This window comes from Neopsephotus bourkii, unplaced genomic scaffold (assembly GCF_033783945.1).
Source record: "Neopsephotus bourkii isolate Nb327-2 ecotype Australia unplaced genomic scaffold, CSIRO-AGI_Nbou_v1 NB_346, whole genome shotgun sequence".
Classification (NCBI taxonomy): domain Eukaryota; kingdom Metazoa; phylum Chordata; class Aves; order Psittaciformes; family Psittacidae; genus Neopsephotus; species Neopsephotus bourkii.
Genome location: NW_026900852.1, coordinates 1,086,532 through 1,101,480, shown reverse-complemented (window position 1 = coordinate 1,101,480; position 14,949 = coordinate 1,086,532). Strand labels below are relative to the sequence as shown.

At 51.9% G+C, this 14,949-nt stretch overlaps 1 long non-coding RNA gene across 2 annotated transcripts in view; it reads left to right on the top strand.

Annotated features, from left to right (window-relative positions):
* The window catches only part of LOC133209548 (uncharacterized), a 91,504-nt gene extending 82,199 nt beyond the window's left edge, over positions 1 to 9,305 (top strand). Inside the window, exons 3-6 of one of the 2 annotated variants that reach the window (XR_009724682.1) lie at positions 688 to 801; positions 3,444 to 3,510; positions 5,051 to 5,228; positions 9,255 to 9,305. This is a non-coding gene — a long non-coding RNA (uncharacterized LOC133209548). The other variant, XR_009724681.1, reaches the window with a different exon arrangement.
* The last annotated feature ends 5,644 nt before the right edge of the window (positions 9,306 to 14,949 follow it).

The following is a 14,949-nucleotide window of genomic DNA, read 5'->3' as shown; positions in this document are numbered from 1 at the left end:
ACACTCCCATGTATTGCAAAGCTCCATAGATGTGCTCTGTAGCCAGTGAGGCAATGACAGCCTTGGCTTAATTTGCAATTAGGGGAGTTGTGTTATTGCTTTAGGAAAATCCCCTGGGAGAAGATGCTGAAGCCCCTTTATGGGACCCTTCAACAAGCACCGCTTGAGGAAGGCCAGAGCTGAGTCTTCCTCATAGCAGAGCAACCCTGGGCCGAGTCAAAACACTGAGGGCAGTGAGCACCAGAAGAGCTCCCTCTGTCAGTGTGTGGCCTGCAACAGAGAAAGCAAAGGGATATTTCTGGAGGAGCCTTGTGTTGTTTCAGGACAGCATTAGCATCTTTAGCATTAGGAGAAGAAGCTGTTCTGGGAAGCGGTGCCAGTCTAACAGTGAGTTGCTGTCAGTGTGAGGCACTCCCCTGCTTTCTTACCCAACGAAAAACCCATAATCAACATAAATGAGACAAAGGAAAGTAATTAAAGATCTCCAGAAATGCTGGAGTTTGCATTTAGTGCATGACAGGCACAAAAGAAAGATGCTGAAAGGGAGTGTTTCCAGTAAGCAAACCCCAGACCGTGATAGGATGCTGATTGCTGGATATCGTGACCTTTTCTTGCTGTTCAGCAGTGAGCAGAGATGGGAATGCCAGCCCTGCTTCTCCCTGCACATCTCTCTGCATCCTTTCACAGATACAAGAGGGAGCAAAAGGCAGTAGCAGAGCTTTGACACCATCCTCACACCCCTCCTTGTGCCCAGGTCTTGTTCACAGCGGCTTCCCTCCCTTGGAAACTGCACAGCATCAGGTAAATGAGTTTAAATGAGAACAGCGTGGGCTCTGGGATATTTCTCATGGATCTGGCTCAGATTTGCTGGGAATTTTGTGCTGCTTGCAGTCACCCTGAGCCCCCATCTCTGCAGGGAGTAAGAATACACCGGGATAGAGGGAAAACCTCTTTGGTGCGTGATGGTCAAATCATCAACCTGAATGGAAACCCCTCTCCTGTTACCATGTTGATCACAGGGAATCCATCCTGGAGGGACTCGTGCTCACTTGGTATGAACACAAACTTCCCTTCAAGCCTCTTCCTGCTACACAGGCAAAAGCTTCATTCCAGCATCAACCTCTCCAAGGCATTGCCCAAGGAGGGGTCTCACCCCATCTAGGGCCAGGATGTCCTGTCCTGACCCACCACCCCTTCCATGGTGTGTACGTGCCATCTGGTGGCAAAGGGAGGGAAGAAAGGCTGCTTTACATTAGTTTTGCCAAGAAAAAGGCTGTTAAAGGGAACCCAAAGCTTAAATATGGCCACTTCCAGAACAGGCTCTGGTGAGCAGCCTAAAACCCCTTGTTCCATCCTCCATCACAAGCTTTAGCGCATTACAAGCCTGATTGCCGGCAAATACTTTGCCAGGAGGCTGTTTTCTGATGGAAGCAGCAATTTGTCTCTGTAGAGGTATTCTGGTTTCTCATTATAAAAATAAGGCGACCTGCAAGGTCTGGCAATTAAAACTGCCCCGTTTTCTTTGCTTCCATTACCCCATTACCTTGGCTTTTTCCCCTTCTTTTCATCCATTTTCCCTTTGCCATCCCCTCAGTGGAGGAATGAACTGACAAGAAAGAGGAGAAACAATCAAAACTGGCAATCAAAGTCAACAGCCAGAAAATGACCATGTGTTTCTGCTTTCTCATAGAGGAAGAAAACAGGGAAATGGGTATCAGGGGATTTGAGTGTTTCTCTGTGGCATCAATTTATCAATTATTGATTATAATGCTCTAATATTTAAGCTCAGAGTGATTACAGAGATTTATGGGGGGTTTTATTGCATAAAGTTGGTTGCCAACGGCCCAGTATGAACTGCCTTACTGAAAACACAGTGACAGCAGAGAGAGAAATGCAATAGGTTATTACCCCATTGGTATTGAACAGGATCTCAAGGCGAAGGGACACGCTGAGACCAAGGTTTCATAAGGCTGTACTTCACCCCCGTGTTAAGGGACAGCGCAAGGCCACGCATCACTTATGCCTTATTTATAGGTATTAAATAAGACTTCTCTAGAGCACAGCTCTTGAGCTGAGCCTCTGCAGATGGGTGAATTGCACCCTAAAGCAAATACAGGAAACTTGTATTATTCATCAGCCTCTGTTACTTGAGGTTATTGCGGGGGGAGATGTTGACTGTCTTGACTGAAGAGCAGACGCTGGCCTCGGTGACTTATGTTTGCATAATTACACTGTACATTCTGTCCCGCTGTGTCTGCCTAATTACACTTTTAACTAAGGAAAAGCAGTCCTGTACATGCAGGGGTTTCTTTCCAAAGCTTTCAAGGCCAGATTTTCAAGTATTCAGGTGTAAGGGTGGCTGCAAAACAACAGGAGAAGAAAGAATAGCAGAAAGAAGCCAGGTGCTTCTCCTGCCTGGGTTTTTAGGATGCTCACCTGGGATAAAACAGGCTCCTTCCCTACCAGTCAGCCTTTGTGGTCTACCTGCACTTGATCCTACTCCCAAACCATTGGGAAGGAAAGAGGTCCCGTCTCCCAAGTGGCATTTTGGTTGTGTGGGTTTGAGGGGAGCAGCTCGCAGTAAGTGATGCTGAGGACCATCAAAGCCAAGCTTTGTTTGGCTTTATACTTGTATTGAGGACTTCAGGCACGAAACCAGTCATGGGAACCCGACAATGCTTCCTGGTAATACAAACAAAACCCAGGAGAAAGCAGAAGCCCAGAGGAGTGCCCTTAGAAAGGTATTAGAAAGGGATAAGAATGTCATTGCGCTGTACACAAGCTGGGTTTGCTGTCTATGTGCTCAGGAAGGAGCTGCAAAGGAAAAAGGCAGTGCATGGATCAGAGGATAACACAAGAGCTCTGCTAGGGACCAGAGAGGCTGCAGTGGGAGGAGGGAGCTGGGTGGCTGCGGAACAAATGAAGGCTGGAGACTGGAAGAAGGCATCAGAGAGGACAAGTGCCTGGGATAGTGAGGGTCAGACTCCCTGTTACAGTCAGGTCCTTTCTGTACCAGCCTCCCTGTTTGAACTTGGTACATCAAGCTTGTCTTGGTTTTCTGTATTAAGTCAATAGAGTGTTATCCTGTAGCATAGTTGCCTTGTAATCAAAGCACTGCTGTTGCCACAGCCAGAGGACAGAGCTGGACTCAGGGATGATCACAAAAGGACAAGAGGCAATGGGCACAAACTGCAATGCAGGGCCTCCATCTACACACAGAGAAAGCTTTTCCTTGTGTTTTTGATGTCCTAAACATGCGAGCTGTTTAGGAAAACAGCTCTCTTCAACACTGGAAGGGGTTGTCCAGTGAGCCTGTGGTGTGTCTGTCCTCGGTGATGCTCAAAACTGAATGGATCCCGCTTTGAGCAGAGGGGTTGGATTGGAACAAACCTGAACTGTTCTGTGCTTTAACAGCAGAATCCCCTCTCTTGTCTCCCTGCCAGATGTGAGCCACCATCGGCACTGCTTTGTGACTGCCTGCATCTCAACACCCCGCTCTCCTCTTTCCAGGTAAGGAAAACCCAACCATCACATCTCCACGTCCTTCTTGTGTGTTTCCCTTCAGGGAGCAGAGCCTGCTTGAATGTCGGTGCCTGCAGTCGCAAAAGCAGTTCTCTGCAGCCCTCTAGTGCTTATCAAACACATGCAAGGAGCAGAGTTGGCAGCAGCCATGGGGAAAAGGGGTGAGGAGAGCTCAGGCTCCGTGTCCTTCACCCTCCATGGCTGTGGCTTTGCAGCCCAGCAGCGGTCCTGAGCCATGGGGAGAGCCTCACCCTCCAACCCTTGAGTGGGCAGGAGGAGGTTTAGAGGCTCTCAAGGCCTCTGCCCCAAGGGACCCTGTACCACCCCTTGTCCTGTCCCTACATCCCTTGTCCAAAGCCCCTCTCCAGGTTTCCTGTAGGCCCTGGCTCCCTATGGCTCAGCTCGGAGGTGATGCTCATCTGGGGATACAGCGGTTCAGCAGGAGCGTTTCCCCAGGAGCTCACTGTACCATTTGTATTTGTTGTTTCTTTTCCAGGAGAAGGCAGTGGAACTGTTCAAACATCGTTCCTCCTTGCCACACCAGTGTGAAATACAGGCTTTTATTTGCCAACAGGACAGAGCATCCGCTGGTATTTACCTGAGCAGCTTTAGTGTTTAGACAGGCTCCTGATCCACAGAGCACGTTCCCAGCAGAGGTGTGCTGGGGTACAGGAAGAACACGTTGCCCACACAAAGGGGGAGATTGGTTTTGCATCACCAACATCTGGTATGGAAATGATTTAATAACTCCACCCCATGGAGCATCATTGGGGGTTCATTATAAGTCCCATCCCAAAGCGCATCCTCTCTCCCCTTCTCCTATGTGCCCTGTTAGCTCCATGGACCCTTTTCCCATGCCTTCATCCTTCCTTTGTTAGGCACATGCTGTAGTTCCCCACATCCTACAGAATCAGAGATGAACACCATGATTTGGCCCAGTAAGGGGAATGGATTAGGAAAAGGGTACAGTTTATTAGTCCCTTTCCTGACAGCTTTTGCCTATTCATGTTAGGCTCCTGCTGTGACAAAAATAAGTTGGGGAACTTTCTGCATCTGCTTCACACTTCTACCAAAAACACTCCTCCAGTTCTCATTAAAGTAAAAAATCAACCTCTTTTGCCAAATAACAGATAGAAAAACCCTGAAAGTTAATTAAATGGCAGTGGCTTTAAAGGCTCTTTCTGATAACATCCTGAAAAGCTGCTTTAGAATGGGATTTCTCCCACAAATCTCCAACAAAAGAAGTCGTCTGCATACAGGAATCCTTGGGAGAATTAATTCTCTGGAGCTCCAGAAACACACGAACTGATACCAGCTCCATTGGAACAGCTCAGCTGGGCCTTATAGCTGTAGGATTAAGCCCTTCCCCATCCCCACACTGAGGTCCACACGGGGCAGGCAGCGTGAGCCCCATTGCAATTCCCATTTTCCCCCACAATCAAATGGAATGGGGTTTGTTTAAAGCGAGTTGCATGGGTTTTGACTTCCTACCCATCGAGGCTCTGAAAAGCTGCTTTTATCCCTGCAGAGCTCAGAGGCTCAGCCAGGATGGAGCTGAAGGAACCAGGACTTGAGGATGCTCCGGCTCTGCTAGTATTGGGATCTGTGTCAGTGTAATGAGCAGGACAGGTCCATAAGCAACGAACCTCCCCATTAAGGGGCAGTGATGGATTTACAAAGGCTTAGAGACAGAAGTACGAAAGAAGGTAAAAAGAAAACTAAGGTAAAAACTGGGTTATGCCCATGAAGCATCGGATTTGGTCCATAAATTGAGTAGATGCTGAAATCCCCCTCAGTAAAACAGGAATCTCAGGCACGCTCCTTCACCAGCAACCCAGGCTGGAGCTGCCTTTAAGGAACAACCTGAATAACCTCGTCAGCTCCATTTTCCACACGTTTTTCCATGCTGTGTGTCCTCGGGATCTGGGAAGTTTGATTTTCCCAGCACGAGCGCCAGAGGCTGCGAGTCCCTATCAGGGCTTGCTGAGCCACATCAAAGGGAGCAGGACACATCAGAGAGGAGCAGAAGGGCTGCAGTCCCATTATCCCAGGGGGTGAGGGGATGCTGCAGGCTCTGAGCATCCCTCAGGCTCTGGAAGCAGAGTTACCAGCTCAAGCTGAAACCAGGGCAGTGCTGTTGCGTGTGCTGGGTTGTAGGTGAGCAACACTGGGGAATGGCAGCGAGGCCCTTGTCAATGTGGTCTGAGATGATGCTTTTCAGAAGTCATTCCTCTTCCAAAAGCAGCAGGAGGACACCTGTGTGATGACAGCCTCTGCCATCACTGCGTCATCATCCCATCACGGAAAATGGGTAGAAGGGAAGAAATCCGGTCCTGGGATAAAGATTGGACTTGATGATTTTAAAGGTCTTTTCCAACCTGGTTGATTCCATGATTCTGCGAACTCAAGACTCTTAAAAAGCTCAATTTTCCTGATTTTTGAATCCCTAAAGTAGCTCAAATACTAAATGCAAACCCTGGCATTGGAAAGCAGCTTTCCCTTACCCCAGCAGAAGCCGAAACCTAGGGGTTTGCCAGCCTAGAGGTTGGCAGCCCTGCCCAAACACACTGGATCCCCAGCACCAGGCTGAGTCCCAGGAGAAGAGAGGCAATCGCACGAAGCCATCTCAGCTCCAAGTAAATGAGGATGCAGGCACTGGGGAGGGAGGGTTGTCAGATCCAAGCCACCTAATGAAAGAGGGCTGGATGCCGAGGGAAATTTGCATCCCTTTGTTTATCCCAGCTGTGTCTTTGCAGAGCCTCATGCAGTCAGCAGCAGCAGTTCCCTTTGATTTAAACCAGGAGGGGGGCTGGCTTTGAAGCCTTTGCTTGCATAGGAAATGAACTTCTTGATTCCCGTTGATGTTTGCAGCCAGGTGTAGGTGGTGCTTGTGGGTTTCTCTGTGTGTTCGGGTACTCCTCGCTCCCGTGACTGGGATAACACCAAGCAGTGGGTGGAAGCAGTGCGAGCGCATCCCTCCAGGAGACAGCAGGATTCCATACTCCACCTGTGAAGACAGCTCCCTCCATTGCCAGCTTCCATGCTGTCACTGAAGCCCTGGCATGCACAGGGAGCTTTGCAGCAGGGGAGCAGCGGGATGCACCTCTGTGTTTTGTGCCAGTGCTGCAGCAGCCAAAGCGACTCCTGTGATGGTTTGTTCCTCTGCATCCTGAATAACAGAGGCAGAAATGAAGCCTTTCTCTGCTATGGCAATGCAGGGGGATTCGCACTCTCTAGGCTACAAGAAGCCCCAAAGGCACAGTGCAGCATTCATTGGATCTATAGGAAAGTCGATTTAGCACTGACTTTCAGGGCTAGGTTTGAGCAGTGTTGCTGAGTCCAGCTCTAACCCCCAAGCACCAGCTCCTGCAGTCAATAAGTGGAGAGATTCTGGCTGGCCCTTTCAGCCTAATGCTGGTGTTTGGTGAGGAGCTCCTAGTGCTGTGCTGGGAGATCCCTGCTTTGGTTTAACACATGTCTATGGCCTTGCCAAGTGCTTGGGGGTGACCAAGGTTCTATAACAGCCTTGGCTGCAAAGCTCACAGTGCCCTTGAGGAGGCACTCAGCATCCCGCAGGACTATGGCCCATGGCAAAACCAGGCAGTGACTTCTGCAAGGTGCCAGTGTTAGGAGCTCAGTGTCCAGTTATGGGTCTTAGGACCCCATCTGACTCCTGCCTTGTTTCGCTGCCCTAAACACTGCCCTTGTGTTGGAGCCCACTCAGAGCTGCCCTTCCTCCCTGCAAAGACCTTCTCTTTCTTCCTTGGCTTCCAGGTGCCCTGGGAGCTCTGCTCATTGAATCATGGAATCAACCAGGTTGGAAAAGAGCTTTAAGATCAAGTCCAACCATTCCCAGCACTGCCAAGGCCACCACTGACCCATGGCACTGAGGGGGTGTGAACACTTGCAGGGACCCTGCCCTGGGCAGCCTGTTCCAATGCCTGAGCACCCTCTGGGGCAGGAATTGTTCCTCAGCTCCATCTAAACCTGCCCTGGTGCAGCTTGAGGCCGGTTCCTCTTGTCCCATCCCTTGTTCCTTGGGAGCAGAGCCCAGCCCCTCCTGGCTCCATCCTCCTGTCAGGCAGTTGGAGGCAGCCATCAGGTCCCCCCTGAGCCTTCTCTTCTCCATCTGAACCCCCCAGGTCCCTCAGCCCTTCCCCATCACCCCTGTGCTCCAGGCCCTGCTCCAGCTCCATTCCCTTCTCTGGCCCCGCTCCAGCCCCTCAATGTCTCTCTTGTAGTGAGGGGCCCAGAGCTGAACACAGGGTTCGAGGTGCAGCCTCACCAGTGCCCAGTGCAGGGGCACAATCCCTGCCCTGGCCCTGCTGCCGCACTGGTGCTGATCCAGGCCAGGATGCTGGGGGCTGCCTGGGCACAAGCTGCTCATGCTCAGCTCCATCAATCAGCGCCTCAGCTCCTTTCCCATGAGCAGCAGTTCCCCAGGCCTGGAGCGTTGCAGGGGGTTGTTGTGTCCCATGGTTAGCATCCTTCTGGGCAGCTGATCATGCTCTGAGAGCCCCAGAAGCTGCACTGAAGGAAGCCACTGGGTTTTGCTATCCCAGAGCAAACCAAGCTCTGTCCTACAGCCGGGAGCACACTGACATCTCATGGCATTCCCTGTTACTGCCAAGCGTTTCCAAGGAAAAGGGAAGTGTCCCCCCTGCATCTCATGATAGAGAAACGGGAAGGCTTTCCTCTCTAGAGAAGCTTCTGTCCTGACACCCTCCTTCAAAGCATCCATAAGTGGCACCGTTTGCGCTGGGTTTGTGCTGTTTGTAGCAAGCTCCTGAGTAAAGCTTTTCCTTAGTTGCTATAGGAAGGATTTAAGTGGGATGGGAATCAGATGGTTCTCCTGCTCTGATGGGTTTGCTTTTCCTTTACCCAACGGTTATTGTCTGCCAGCAGTGATGGTGCTGGTGTTCGCTGCCCTCTTGACACTCTGGGTTACCTGGGGAAAATGATTTCATTGCTTAGATAGAAACAGAGGGCTCAGAGGGATGGAACCTTGGGATTAAGCCTCTCTGGGGAATATAAAACAGCCCTTCTAATACATGCAGGGGTTGCATGAGCAATGGGAAGTGTTCCTGCCCATGGTTGGAAGTAGATGATCTTAAGGTCCCTTCCAACCCGAGCCATCCTATGAGTCTCTGCAAAGCATGCTTAGATTTCCCCCTTTAGCTCCTGGGCAAAGAAGGGAGCACTCTGCAACTGTAATAGCAACGCTGATTCCCCCAACACTTCCTTCAGCATCCCAACCTGCTTTATCCAGCTCAGCTCTAGGCTTGGTTTCATCACTGGATCCTTCTTCAGGCTCATTGCTCCCCATGGTTACTGGTAGCTAGCTCTGGTACAAGCATTTCCTTGCTAGCTATTGGAAGCAAAGTGCTGCCCATCACCCAGTCCTCGTGGGCTATGGCTTGAGTTAGGGCAGACCCTGGTGGTGTCATTCTGAGGTGCCAAAGCGCCGCTGTCCTTGAGCAAATCCTCATTCCCTGCACGATTCCCAACTTCCCTTAGGATCAGGACCGGCTCTGCCCCTCTTTGTGTCAGTAACAGAGCTCCCTGCCCACGCTTTGATTTGTGTTTGCTGTGATTGATCAGGGTATGCCCTTAGGGATGCATAAGATGATTTATTGTCCTGTGTTGCTGCTTAAGGCTCTGCTGGGCCCTGCTGGCCCCATTCCACCCCCCCAGCCTCACTGAATCTCCATGTTCTTTATCTTTTCCTATAGGAACACCAAAGCCACCAGTGTGTGAGTGTCAGAGGGGAAGGCAAAGCTCTTCCAGGCTGTGGACCACAAGGAACCAGAGCTGATGGCACAGTTCTGAGGAGCAGGAAAGCTGCGATAACTCCTTCCCACCCAGTGCAATGTGCCACTGTGCATCAGAGCGGATTAAACCCACATCATGTCTGGATATTTGGGGCTTATTGGTGGTATTCAATGGTCAGAATTGGACCCTGGGCCTGGGGGATGAATAGCGGGAGGCAACGAGACAGGAAAAGCAGAGGTTGGTTATCGGGAAGCTTGGGTAGAGGTGGAAGCAAAGCAGGATGGAAATACCCCAGGGAGCTGGATAAAGGGAGGGAATCTTCTCTTTGTACCCAGGAGGTGCCTGCAAGTGGGTTCAGTGGAACCCAGTGCCCACCAGCAGCCCCATGGCACGGGATAATGTGTCACTTGTTTGCAGCAGGCCCCGACGCGGCATTCCAGGAATGACGGGAGGGGGAATTCTTGGCCATCCCACTGAGCAGCCAGCACAGCAGAGGTGGCCTTGGTTTCCCAATGGGTTTCTCACTGCAGAGGAAGCAGTTGCTCAACAGTAGCTGGGTTACACAGGCGCTTGTCTCAAGCCCGCCTGCATAGGAAGCAGAGCCCTGTGGCTTCTCGCCAGCTCCTCTCAACTTTAAAGCAGGTTTGAGAAGCAAAGCAAATAAAGGATACCTGGTGCTGCATTATTCATGCATGGAAACAGTTCCCTACAAGTGCTCCCTGGGGATCTATCCCCCCTCCGAGCCCTCTTCCATCCCGGGTAGTTTATAGGTGTTAGGAGAGCGCAAAGGGGACGGATTCTCCCGTTGGGTTCAAGCAGGGCAGAGATGAATCGTTTGGCTCTGCCGGGTGATTGCTCCCTATCCACACAATGCCCGTTCCTCAGGAAAGGGATCCCGCTTTTTAGTGGAGCTGGATGCAGTTCCAGAGAGGGGGAATGCTTGCAAATGTCAAAACATTCCGATGCGACAATTAAAACCATGCATTCTGGACAGGCTCCAGTGCTCGGGCAGGGAGCACTGGGCTTGTTTGGAAGCAGGTTTCCATTAGGGAACAGCCCCGAAGCAAAGCTGGGGCAGTTGAATGCAGGGCAGAACCTGAGCGTGCCATTCCCTGCCCGAGCAGCATTCCCAGGGTGACCTGGAGCTCTGTGTGGGCTCTTCCCAGAGGATCCAAAAGCTTCCCGTTTGGTTCCAGCCTGAACTACAAAGCTTGGTGTCCTGGAGCTTGCTTCTTGCAGTTCATCTGTTGAACCGTGCATCCCCTCGTTACGTGCATGGGCTGAAGGGAAACAAGGCTTTCTGCCCAGATGTGGATGGGGAAATGGCCTCATTCCTGTCTGCTCCAGTGAGTAAGGAAAGGTTACGTCTGGGTCTGAGTGATGCAGAACCAGCCCCTTGGAGCCCTGTGCTTCCCTTCCTCTCTTTGCTTCCCTGCCCCATTGCTCACTGGGAGTTAATGTTTAACAGGGCCCTGGAGGAGGCTGGGGATGAAATGCAGGAGGGCACAGCCAGGGACACTGTAGGTCTATAGGTGCCCATGGGCTGCCTCTGCTCCCTGCCTCAGTTTCCCCACCTTCGCAGAGAGGAGCATCCTTGGTCCCTGCTCTCTGAGGTGTGACCGCAGGGACATGGGGACCAGCCTGGCGATGCCAGGAGATGGCACCATCCTCCTGGCACAGCTCCGGGGGAGCCCCAAGTGTCCTGCTCCCCATAGGGTGCCCAGGGGGTGTCCCGCTCCCCACAGCACCCATGGGCAAGGGCTGGAGGGGTTCTGAAGGAGTTGTTGGCCCATTGGCCCCACATTGAGCCCTACCAGTGCCCCTCAGGATGTCTGCCCATGTGAAGCCCACATAAAACCTCCTGCACCCCATAAAACATCTTCCACTAAACTACACCCAGTCCTGCACTGCTGGGGACTTGGCTATGCAGGGTGAGGGCAGTGAGTTCAGAGCAGCCTGAACTCACCCTCAGCCCCGCTCTGATGATGCTTGGTTCCCTTTTCAGCCTAAAGAGGAATTATAGGGGCGGTGGGAAGCGGCGTTTTGGCTTCTGCCACGCACCACAGCCAAGGGAGAGGCTTTGTTTCTGCTCTCTAGTGAGCAGCCCTGACCGGAGGTACCAGCGAGCCTGCCAGGTCATCATCCCCTGTGTGCTCGTCTCTGGAGGCCAGTGGTTAATGGTGTTTTGGGGAACAAATGGGAGAGAAACAGGAGAATTGTGCAAGCTGGGTGACGTAAAGTGCTCTTTGTGCAAGGCAGCCCGGCTCACCCAGCGAAGGAAGGTGTTGGATGGTCCTTGCTATTCCCCATCCCTCTCTCACCCCCTCAAGTGTTTTGGTGTCCTGGCATCATGCAGAAGACCCAGGTACCAGGAGAGGCCCCGTTTCAGGATCATTTGGGCTTTATGGAGCTGGGATGGGATGTGCATCATCTAAATGTATCTTGACCAGCAGGTCAAGGGAGGGGATCCTGCCCCTCTGCTCTCATGAGACCCCACTCACAGCATTATGTACATGGTCATAGAATCATAGAATAGTTAGGGTTGGAAAGGACCTTAAGATCATCCAGTCCCACCCCCCCTGACATGGGCAGGGACACCTCACACTAAACCATGGCACCCAAGGTCTCGTCCAACCTGGCCTTGAACACTGCCAGGGATGGAGCATTCACAACCTCCCTGGCCAACCCATTCCAGTGCCTCAGCACCCTAACAGGGAAGAATTTCCTCCTTATGTCCAACCTCATCTTCCCCTGTTTCAGTCTGAACCCATCACCCCTTGTCCTATCCCTACAGTCCCTGATGCAGAGCCCCTCTCCAGCATCCTTGCAGCCCCCTTCAGACACTGGAAGCTGCTCTGAGGTCTCCACGCAGCTTCTCTTCTCCAGCCCCAATGTTCTCAGCCTGGCTCCATACAGGAGCTGCTCCAGCCCCTGAGCATCCTCGTGGCCTCCTCTGAGCTATCTCCAACAGATCCATGTCCTTTTTATGTTGAGGACACCAGAACTGCACACAATGCTCCAGGTGAGTAAGGACGTGGAGCTGTTGGAGTGGGTGCAGAGGCCACGAGGATGCTCAGGGGCTGGAGCAGCTCCTGTATGGAGCCAGGCTGAGAACACTGGGGCTGGAGAAGAGAAGCTGCGTGGAGACCTCAGAGCAGCTTCCAGTGTCTGAAGGGGGCTACAAGGATGCTGGAGAGGGGCTCTTCATCAGCCCCGCATCCAGCTGCTCCATGCATGCAGCAAGGCAAGCTCAGTGGGACACTGGGAAAGCCGGAGCGAGGCGCTGGGATGTGTTTGTGCCTCCGGAGCCAGGCTGCGGATCGGCTTTTCCGGCGGGCTCTGGCTGGCATCCCGCCGAGCCATTCAAAGGCTGGTCTTGTTCCATGGCCGGGCTCCTGGCGAGCGCTGAAGAAGGGCTCCTTTCACAGCCCGGCCTTTCCTAGACAGAAAGCTTCCCTTCCCCTGGCCTCGAGCCGTTCGCCTCCCCGTGCCCTGACGTCAGGCTCCGGTGATGCTCCAGCAGCAGCTCCGTGCTCCTGGGGCCACGCAGTGCTTGGAAATGGGGGTAGAAAGTGATGGGTAAGCACGGATGGAGCCTGGTGGTGGAGTTTGTGCCTTCATCCGAGCAGGGGTGTCAGCCCTGGGGACCGGGAAGTAGTCCTGATGGATGCGGTGAACTTTGTTGTGATGGGAGGAGAAAAGGGGTTTTATTTATATATATATATATATAATTATATGAGCTGGGTCAGGCTCTGCTCCCAAGGAACAAGGGATGGGACAAGAGGAACCGGCCTCAAGCTGCACCAGGGCAGGTTTAGATGGAGCTGAGGAACAATTCCTGCCCCAGAGGGTGCGCAGGCATTGGAACAGGCTGCCCAGGGCAGGGTCCCTGCAAGTGTTCACACCCCCTCAGTGCCATGGGTGAGTGGTGGCCTTGGCAGTGCTGGGGAAGGGTTGGACTGGATGCTCTTAGTCTTTTCCAAGGTTGAATCCATGATCCTATGGTTCTCCTCTTTGTTTTGCTGTCTGGTAACCCTGCCTGGGCTCAGCACGCAGACCATGGACCACATCTCCGCATCCTTGGAGACCTCCAGGCACTCATCTCCAGTGCATCCCCCCGAAGGGCTGAATGCCTCCCATCACCTTTCCTATGGCAGGGAAATGATGACGAGGACCCACCCCAACCCTGTCAGGGGCTGCGCAGAGGGGAAGCTGGGGCACCCATTGCCAAGGGCGTTCTCCTGGGGCCGCTGTTGTGAAAGGCAGCAGCATCGCAGCATCGCAGCCAGGAAACCCTTGCGACACGACCCCAGAATAGAAACCATCCCAGGAAACCCATCCCCTTCTCCCTGCCCGAATCCCCCTGCTTGCATCAGCTGCGCTGCCGTGTCCTCAGCTCCAGGGCCTGTTGTAACACCCCAAGGGCTGCAGTGGTGTCCCGGGTGTTGCTCTCCATCAGTCCCATCCGCAGCCGCTGCCTTCCCGGCTCTTCCCGCTCGGATCCTTTGCTCCTTGCACTTGAAATTTTCCAGGCTTGGCCCCCATCCCAGCCCTGGGTTTGTTTTGCAGCCGAGCAGAATCGGCTCAGTGTTGTGGAGCGCGAGCAAAGTACGGAGCTCCCGGCTCTTCCCTATGGAATGTTTGCCTTTCATCTGCCTTCACGCCGCTGCTGCCCTGGCAGGTCCGGTTGGGATGAGAGCGCTGTGCTGCAGGGGTTGCACCCCATGGCCTCAGGGCTCCTGGCCCTATTTGGGCCATAAAGGGGGTCTTGGGGGGTCCATCCATAAGGGGACTGAGCAGGGTGGCCTCTATCAGCCATGGAGGGGATCCTCATGGTGTCATCAGCACATCCTTTCTGCTCTGAGGTCACCACTCAGCTCCTCTTCTCCAGGCTGAGCAGCCCCAATGTTCAGAGTATTTGAGTGATTTGGGGGTATTTAAGTGGTTTTCAAGGTATTTAAGTGGTTTTCAAGGTATTTATGTGTGTTTCAGGGTATTTAAGTGTGTTTCAGGGTATTTTCATGTTTCTCCTAGTATTTCAGTGTTTTTCAAGCTATTTAAGTGTTTTTCAGGGTATTTTATTGTTTCTCATGGTATTTAAGTGTGTTTCAGGGGTTTTGAGTGTTTTTCAAGGCTTTTCAGTGTTTCTCAGGCTATTTTAGTGGTTTTCAAGGTATTTAAGTGTTTTTCAGGGTATTTCAGTGTGTTTCAGGGTATTTTAGTGTTTCTCCTAGTATTTCAGTGTTTTTCAAGCTATTTAAGTGTTTTTCAGGGTATTTTAGTGTTTCTCATAGTATTTAAGTGTTTTTCAAGGTATTTAAGTGTGTTTCAGGGTTTTGGAGTGTTTTTCAAGGCTTTTCAGTGTTTTGCAGGGTGTTTAAGTGTTTCTCAGGCTATTTTAGTGGTTTTCAAGGTATTTAAGTGTTTTTCAGGGTATTTCAGTGTTTTTCAGAGTATTTAAGTGTGTTTCAGGGGTTTTGAGTGCTTTTCATGGTATTTAAGTGTTTTTCATGGTATTTAGGTATTTCTCAGGCTATTCGAGTGTTTTTGAGGGTATTTTAGTGTTTCTCGGGCTATTTTGAGTGGTTTTTAGGGTATTTTAGTGTTTCTCGGGCTATTTGAGTGTTCTGGGGTCAGAGCAGCGTTGCGGGGTGC